This window comes from Hylobates moloch, unplaced genomic scaffold (assembly GCF_009828535.3).
Source record: "Hylobates moloch isolate HMO894 unplaced genomic scaffold, HMol_V3 SCAFFOLD_6, whole genome shotgun sequence".
NCBI lineage: Eukaryota > Metazoa > Chordata > Mammalia > Primates > Hylobatidae > Hylobates > Hylobates moloch.
Window position 1 is genome coordinate 136352598 of NW_026652281.1, and position 8347 is coordinate 136360944.

Sequence of the window (8347 nt, forward strand, 5' to 3'; positions counted from 1 at the left end):
TCTATCTATCTATCTATCTATCTATCTATCTATCTATCTATCATCTACCTTCTATCTATCTATCTATCTATCTATCTATCTATCTATCTATCTTTTTATTCTTGATGGTACTTTAAAAAAGTAACTCATGCCTCTAGTTTAAAATAAACCATGCTGGGCATGGTGGCTCACACCTGTAATCCCAGCGCTTTGGGAGGCTGAGGAGGGAGGATTGTTTGAGGCCAGGAGTTTGAGATCAGTTTGGGCAACATGGTGAAACTCCACCTCTACAAAAAAATTTAAAAAATTAGCCAGGTGTGGTGGCACATGCCTGTGGTCCCAGCTACTTAGGAGACTGAGGCAGGAGGATCACTAGAGCCCAGATGGCTGAGGTTACAGTGAGCTGTGATTGCACCACTGCACTCCAGCCTGGGTCACAGAGAGAGACTCTGTCTCAAAAAAAAAAAAAAAAAAAAAGTCAAATAGCACAAAGGTTACTAAGTGTGTCTATCTTCTTGAGGTGCCTCCCTGGTCTCCCGGTGTGAAAGCTGTGTATACCGCAGATCCAAATCAAGCTGTTCCAAATACCCTTCAGACTTGGTGATGATCTTCTAGTCATTTTACTTGAACATGCAACAGCCAAATAGACAGAAACTCAATTTCATTTATGTTTTTTAGTAGGTGAGAGATGTTCCTTTTAGACCTGGAGAGATAGAAAGAATCTTAAGACCTTGGCACCATCACCAACCGTTTACACTCCAGTTAAGGAGACTTGATGAGGCATGAAAGTTAAATAGTGCCAAACACAAAAATATGGCAAGGTGGGGTTGATTAGTCACCAAACGAATTTACATCAAAGGCATTACCATGTTTGTTATGTAGGTGCCAATAATAATGAAATGCCACTCTACAGTATTTGGGAGGCCAGAAAATTTAACAAAAAGGAAAGTGGCATCCTCAGTCTTATTGGAGGCAGCAAAGCAAACAGACACTGGAGATGAACGGACTTGGGTTTGGGTCCCAGCTCTGTTCTACTAGCTGGATGATCTTGGGCAAATTACTTCAATTCTCTGAGCCTCATTTTCCTTATAAGATGGGACTACTGATAATATCTACCTCAGAGAATTGATAGAAGGATTAAGTTACATTTGGCATAGAAGATGGATCTATATATATGGTGGTAACTCTTACTAAAATTAAATAATATAAAAAAGAATGTGTTTGGTTGCCAAGGGAGTCTAGTCCTACAATGTAGCAATAATAAGTGTATAACACAGCAAAATTTCATCTTTATTAGATTGCTTGTTTAAATAGCTTTTCTTTTTTTTTTTTGAGACAGAGTCTCGCTGTGTAGCCCAGGCTGGAGTGCAGTGGCTCGATCTCGGCTCACTGCAAGCTCCGCCTCCCGGGTTCACACCATTCTCCTGCCTCAGGCTCCCAAGTAGCTGGGACTACAGGTGCCCGCCATCACGCCCGGCTAATTTTTTTGTATTTTTAGTAGAGACGGGGTTTCACCGTGTTAGCCAGGATGGTCTCGATCTCCTGACCTCGTGATCCACCCGCTTTGGCCTCCCAAAGTGCTGGGATTACAGGTGTGAGCCACCGCGCCCGGCCTAAATAGATAGCTATTTTTAATATGACAGAATATGTCCTGAGCACTTACTTTGTGCCAGCTGCTCTGCCACAGTAGAAGGAACACTGCCCCCACCAGTAATGTGCTCACAGTATTCTAGGGGGCAAAAGAAAAAAAAGCTAAGAGGTGATGACATGGCAGTGTGACACACCTTGCAATGACAATCACAGCAAGGGTGCTTTAGATGCACACACATCTTTGGGGTGGCGGTGAGGGAAGGCTTTCCAGAAGAAATGATGTCTAAGCTGAGACCTGCCAAATGAGGGGTTGACCTGTGAAACCACAGTAGTAGAGTTTTTGGGTGCGCTTCCTGTGGACCAGTTACTGTGGTGTGTGTTTTGTGTGAGTTTTTTCATCTAGTACTCACAAAAAAGCTATGAGGTGGAAACTATTCTGCCCACTTTACAGGTGAGGAGACTGAGGCTCAGAGAAATAAAGCTAACTTGCCTTAAAAAATGTAGCTAGTAGACGGAGAATCTGGGATTGAAACACATCACGTGTTTGAGTCCATCAGTACCATCTGTCTTGTAAGACCATCCTATATAAAGTTTATAAAGTGACAGCAACTCAGGTTAGCAGAAAAGATATTACCCTTAGCTAGGCCATCTATAGGAAGCCAGTGGGAGAAATGGTTTTCTAAGATGTGGGTATGCATGAAATAGGAAGTGTAGATAGTGCTTGGGGAGGAGAGTGATGGGATTCCAGGGGGTTGTGAAAATGAGGCATCCAGACGTGAGGATCAGGTAGGGGAGAGGCTGGATGACGGAGACCCAGGAAAGAGCAACAGTAACTAAGGTGTGGACAGATGAAGGCTGGTACTCATGCTTCTTCCCACTGCAAGGAGAGGAGCCATGTAGCATTTCCTCTCTGTGACTGTGAGCAGCCCTTGGCCCCTGGAGCTCCCCAGGTACAACTGGAACAACATCACGGTGCACTGGGCTTACTTTTAAGCCTAGAACATGAAGAGAGCTGGTTAGAAGGGGACAAGCAAAGGATTGGAAGGATTAGGCACACACACTCCACTATGTGCTTGGTGCCATAGAGCAGTTCGAGTCTAGACAAATTGACAATCACTGCCTAACATTCTCCATTTCTGTTGTCCAGCTGGATAATCAAAGTTCCATAACAGATTCTTTTTGGTTTTAATCATCAGTTGTGTGGGGGACACCAATGGGGCTAAGAATGAATTGTCCACGTATCATTTTTTGAATTGAGCCTTTTATTCTAAAACAAGCAAGAGGCATTGGACCTGTCAGTTTCTGAGGCAGAACCTTCCTCTCAGAATGGTGTGTGGGCATTCATGGGATAGTCCTCGAACACTGTCCTAGTCCTAATAAAAGCAGCTAACTTTTATTTAGAGTGCTTGTTTCTTGACAGATTTTACTTAAGAGCTTTATAGTTAGTACTTTTAACAACCCTTTTCCAGGCAAAGACATGGCTGGTAGAGGCAGAATGAGTAACTTGCCCAATGTCTGCCAGCAAGGAGGTGGCAGAGCTGGGATTCTTGATTGCAAACACCGCCCTTGACTGTCTCTGCCTGTGGCTAGTGATGCAATTGTCCCACGTGTCTATCTGATGGGCCGTTTGCCAGAAAAGCCTTCTGAAATGCTTTGGGCTGCACAGGGCCCCAGTTAAAATGTGTGTATGATTTAAACTGGCACTTGTTAACCTTGTGGTTATTTATTGAGTGACAATTACATATCAGGCACCCAGCTAAATTCTATGAATGTAGTAAGCAGATCAGACCTGGACTCTGTCCTCATAGAGCTAAATAGATATGTGCAGAGGACAAAATGCTACGAAGGAAATGAATGAGTGGTGAGACAGAATCACAGGGGAGGGCTCTCTGATGAGGTGGCTTTTTTTTTTTTTTTTTTTTGTTGAGATGGAGTCTCGCTCTGTCGCCCAGGCTGGAGTGCAGTGGCGCGATCTTGGCTCACTGCAAGCTCCGCCTCCCGGGTTCACGCCATTCTCCTGCCTCAGCCTCTCCGAGTAGCTGGGACTACAGGTGCCCGCCACCAGGCCCGGCTAATTTTTTGTATTTTTAGTAGAGACGGGGTTTCACCGTAGTCTCGATCTCCTGACCTTGTGATCCGCCCACCTCAGCCTCCCAAAGTGCTGGGATTACAAGCGTGAGCCACCGCGCCCGGCTGAGGTGGCATTTAAGATGGGACCTACAGGTGAACCAGGCTGAGAATCAGTAAGAAGCCCCTTTGATGGGACAGGGCTTGGCGGATTGGAGGAATGGAAAGGAGGTTGGTGTGACTTAAGCACAGAGGAAAGGGAGACGCCCAGGGAGGCTGAGGCAGGTGCTGGCCAAGGCACGTGGCTTCACAGGCCCCATGTAGTAGGCACATTTAGCACTGAAAATATGTAAAAGTCTGTGAGATGAAACAGCCATGATAACCAAAACCAAAACCCAAGTATGCTTTGTCATAGGATCAGGTACCAATGAAGTTCTTGGGAGCTGTGAAACATGGCTGACTTGAGCAGACCAGAAGTTTCTAAATCTTCCTCGGTCACAGAACGCTTAGTGCTTCAGTAATTTTTTCATGGCATCTGTGGCCAAAAGAAATACCAAACAGATTCATTTATTAACTAGTTAGGGTCAAATTGCTTAAAAGTCTTTATGTGCTAGCAACTTTTTATTGGCCATTTGAAAAAAAAATGATACATTGAAACAAAAAAATATATATTTTTTGTATCCTCAAATCATCACAATTACTTGCTCATGGGATGTGTGGCCTGTTGGGCACTGTACAACTCCTTACACTTTGGAATCAGAGTGGGCACTGCCACCTTCATTTCCTGTTCCACACTGATTTCCTTGTGGCACTTGCTTTTTGTCATAGTAACTGCCAAAAACATGGCTTCCCCAAAATATGCCATCACTGAAAGGAATATGACGTAATCTAATGTTGAAACCAGAACAACCCCTGAGTTTGTGCAGTGTTCTACAGATGTGGAGGATCCTGTCTTTCCCTTGGAAAATTTAAAATGCCTCACAACAGTCCTGTGAATTTACTATGCTACCCCAGGGTGACCTGGTAGACAGTTTGGAACCACAGCTAGCCATAGTACTTTCAAACTACAAAACTCAGATATCGCTTTGCCACCAAATCCCTCCTCAGGGCCATATGTGACCCAGCATTTTGTGCAGGGATTCCAGGAAGCAAAGTTGTCACTCTTTCAGGAAACTGTATCCTATTTGCCCAACCATCAATAGGGGTACATCTGGAGTGCTAACCCAGCCTGGCTTATTTGAATAGAGGAAAGGAGGAAAGGGGTGAGTAACATGTACAGATGGTCAGCAGTAGTATGAAAGCATGTGAGGTTAAACCAAGAAGAAATGAGTAGGTGATACGCAACCATAATTTTGGGGCCCTTGATGAAGAAATGAGTGCTGAAATTCTGAAGGGTTTGTTATTGTGCAGACCAGCAGTTAAGCTGGCTAAGCTTTAGGTGTTGCCTCTGCAATCAGGAACATCTTGCCAGAAGGCAATTAAAGAGCGGAAGAGCAGAAATGCAGAGAAGGAATTCAACACCTGCTCCTGACACCAGCACGTTCCTTGGTCGCTCTCATCTGTTTCCTTAGCTGGATCACATTCTTGGTGAATGAGAGAAAGTATGAGGATTAATGAGCAGACCTGTCTTTGGAATACCCTAGAACCACGATGCAATGCAAATATCACAGTATCTCAAAGGACAGTAGCCAGTAGAGCCAGTTGACTTCAAGTCAGTTTAACTTTCTCTTTCTGCATTAAGTCATGTATGCAAATCATCTAGGATGGCTGAGATGCTGATGAAATTAGTTCCCATGGCAACTGGAAGGTTATCCTTACATCATCTTTTGGTGAGCAAAGTTCAGTGAAGACTAGAGGGAAGTAAAATTCTTGCTTCTCACTGAACTTGGACTGTTTACTCAACCTCTATTGCTTGGTTTTCTCATCTGTAAGATGAGAATAATACTGAGATGGATTGTTCCCTTGACCTCCTCATGGGACTTGCAACATTGGTGGCTTGTTTACTCGGCCACTGCACTCAAACCCCTTGCAGGAGGGGGAGCACACAGGAGAGGAGGAGCAGGATCTGGGGTGATTGCCTTTGGAAGCCATTAGGAACAAACCCTGTACCAGCCTGTGGCAGTGTCTAGGGGTTGTCTGTGACCTCTGGAGCCCAAGGGGGCACGTGTTACAAACAATGCTCTTTTAGCGTTTGCTGTCCACAGACAGCTAAGTGTTCACCAGCTCAGTGGAGGGTCAGGGTGACAGCCTTTTACACCCTGCCCTCTTGGTACCTGGGTTCTTGTCCTATGTCCAGGAAGAATCAGGTCACATGGACTTGAAGGATGGTGAATGCGGAGACTTTATTGAGTGATGGAGGTGGCTTTCAGTGGGATGGGTTAGGGAGCTAGAAAGGGGATGGAGTGGGAAGATACTCTTCCTCTGGCATTCAGCCTTTCTTGGCCAAATTCCTCTCCAATGTCCAACTGCCTCTTCTCCTCTTGATGTTCAGACACTTCTTCCCTTCTCTCCTTCTCTGCTGCACCGCTCTGCTCCTCTGCCAGTGGAACTTGGAGTTTTTATGGGTACAGGGTGGGGAGGGGGTGTGGCGGGCCAGGGTGGTTTTAGAAAAGGCAACATTTGAGCGGGAAAACAGGGATGTGAAGTTCTCATCTAGGGCTGCGGGTCCAGGCTTGAGGGTGGAGTCCTTGCCAGGGACCCTGCCCTCTTCTACCCAGTATTTCCCTTCCTCCTGTCCTTATCAGTACAAACACAGACCTTTAAGTTGTTACAAGAAGTAATGATACTCACTAAGCCAAAACCACAGTGTCAGGCACTATGCTGTTGCTTTATATACACTAGCTTATTTTATACCTAAAACAATCTTACAAGGAAGACATATTACAATCCCCATTGATATCTGAGAAAAATGAGGCACAGAGAGAACAAGTAAGTTGATATCAAAAATGGCAGGGCAGGGATAATGAGATATGTCTAGTATAAGATTTGGTTGAGATTATGCATATGAGATCTTAGCCCATTGCCTGCCCACAGCAGCACTCAGTAAATGCTAGGCTATTATTATTACTGTTATTTTTTGTTAATTCCATTACTGTTATTATTTGACTGGGGAATCATCTTAGGCTTCACGGAGGAGGTGACATTTTCAATCATCTTTGAGGGTGGGTAGGCTTTGGACAGACAGGGATGGGGCAGAAGAATATTCTGGACTATGGGCACAACAAGAGCTAAGGCTAGGAGGTGGGACTGTGTAACTTTGAGATGGAGAATAGGGAGGACACCTCAAAGCAGGACCTTAGGCTCTAAGGGAAACAAGACAGAAGCATTCTGCTGACAAGACAGTAAAGTAGCCTGCTCGTCTGGTGGTAGCCACTGTGTCAGCATTCTAGGTTGTAAATGTAGGAAGTGAGCAGATCAGAGGTTTGCTCAACAACCTGCCTAGTGAGCCAAACTGCTTGCTCTTGAGGCCATGTAGTCCTTCTGGGGTAGTTCTTCAAACCCTAGTCCACAGAGGCAGGTACGTAGTTCTTGCAGTGATGCCCCAAGCCAGATAAGAAAATGAGGTTATGGAGATTTGGAATCCCCACCCAAAAGTCCAGCTTTCATTCTAAATGCATCCCTCCATCAGGACAGTCTTGTGTGTGTTCGGAGGTGAGGGATGAAAGAGAAACTTCACAGCAGAAGACCCTCTCAAAGTCATGTGCAGGTCTGCACCGAGTCTCCTGTTTTTCCCTCTTCCCTAGTTATACCTCTTTTTAAGATCCAAAAGGGCAGGGCTGACTTAAGCCTTCTCTAGGGCCAGACATTCCTAGATGAAAACAAGGGGCTTCTTGAGAGGAAATGAAAGGAGACAGAGATGCGGTTTTGCCTTAAGGTTTTTCAATGTGAACCACTGAGAAGATTCATTTTGAAATAGAAAGATGTGTCTGACAGTGTGATGTAGATGCAGGCATTTTGGAATCCCTGCTGGAGAACACACAGAGGTGAGTAGGGGTTCTCCAGTGAACTTGTGGGAGTCTTTGGCTGGGAAGCTAGCTGCTGGAGCTGAAAGGGCACAGGAATAGAAACCACACCACCTGGGGTCTTCTGATCCAGTGTTTTCCAAAGGGCAAGTGCCATGTGAGCTGGTTTTAGACTGCAAAGGAGCAACTCATTCAACAGTAACAAATCACAAATGAGAATTTTTCCCATTTCAAAGTTACTTTTCAGTTCTTCTGATGCTAAGGAGAAAGTGTCGGTTTTAGGCTATTGTCTCTCTTTTTTTTTGTTTTTTGAGATGGAGTCTCACTCTGTCTCCCAGGCTGGAGTGCAGTGGCGCGATCTCTGCTCACTGCAAGCTCCGCCTCCCGGGTTCACGCCATTCTCCTGCCTCAGCCTCCTAAGTAGCTGAGACTACAGGCTCCCGCCACCGCGCCCAGCTAATTTTTTGTATTTTTAGTAGAGAAGGGGTTTCACTGTGTTAGCCAGGATGGTCTCGATCTCCTGACCTCGTGATCTCCCCCCCCCCGCCTTGGCCTCCCAAAGTGCTGGGATTACAGGCGTGAGGCACCGTGCCATGCCTATTGTCTCTTTAATACCTCTCTATCACTTGTTGATCTCTCTTCTTAAGGAGGGCAAGCACTCTTCAGCCTTAGAGGCATTAGCAGGCAATAGTGTCTATTCTAGTGGGTCTCATCCTTGGCTGCATGATGCTATTTCCTGGGGAGAGCTT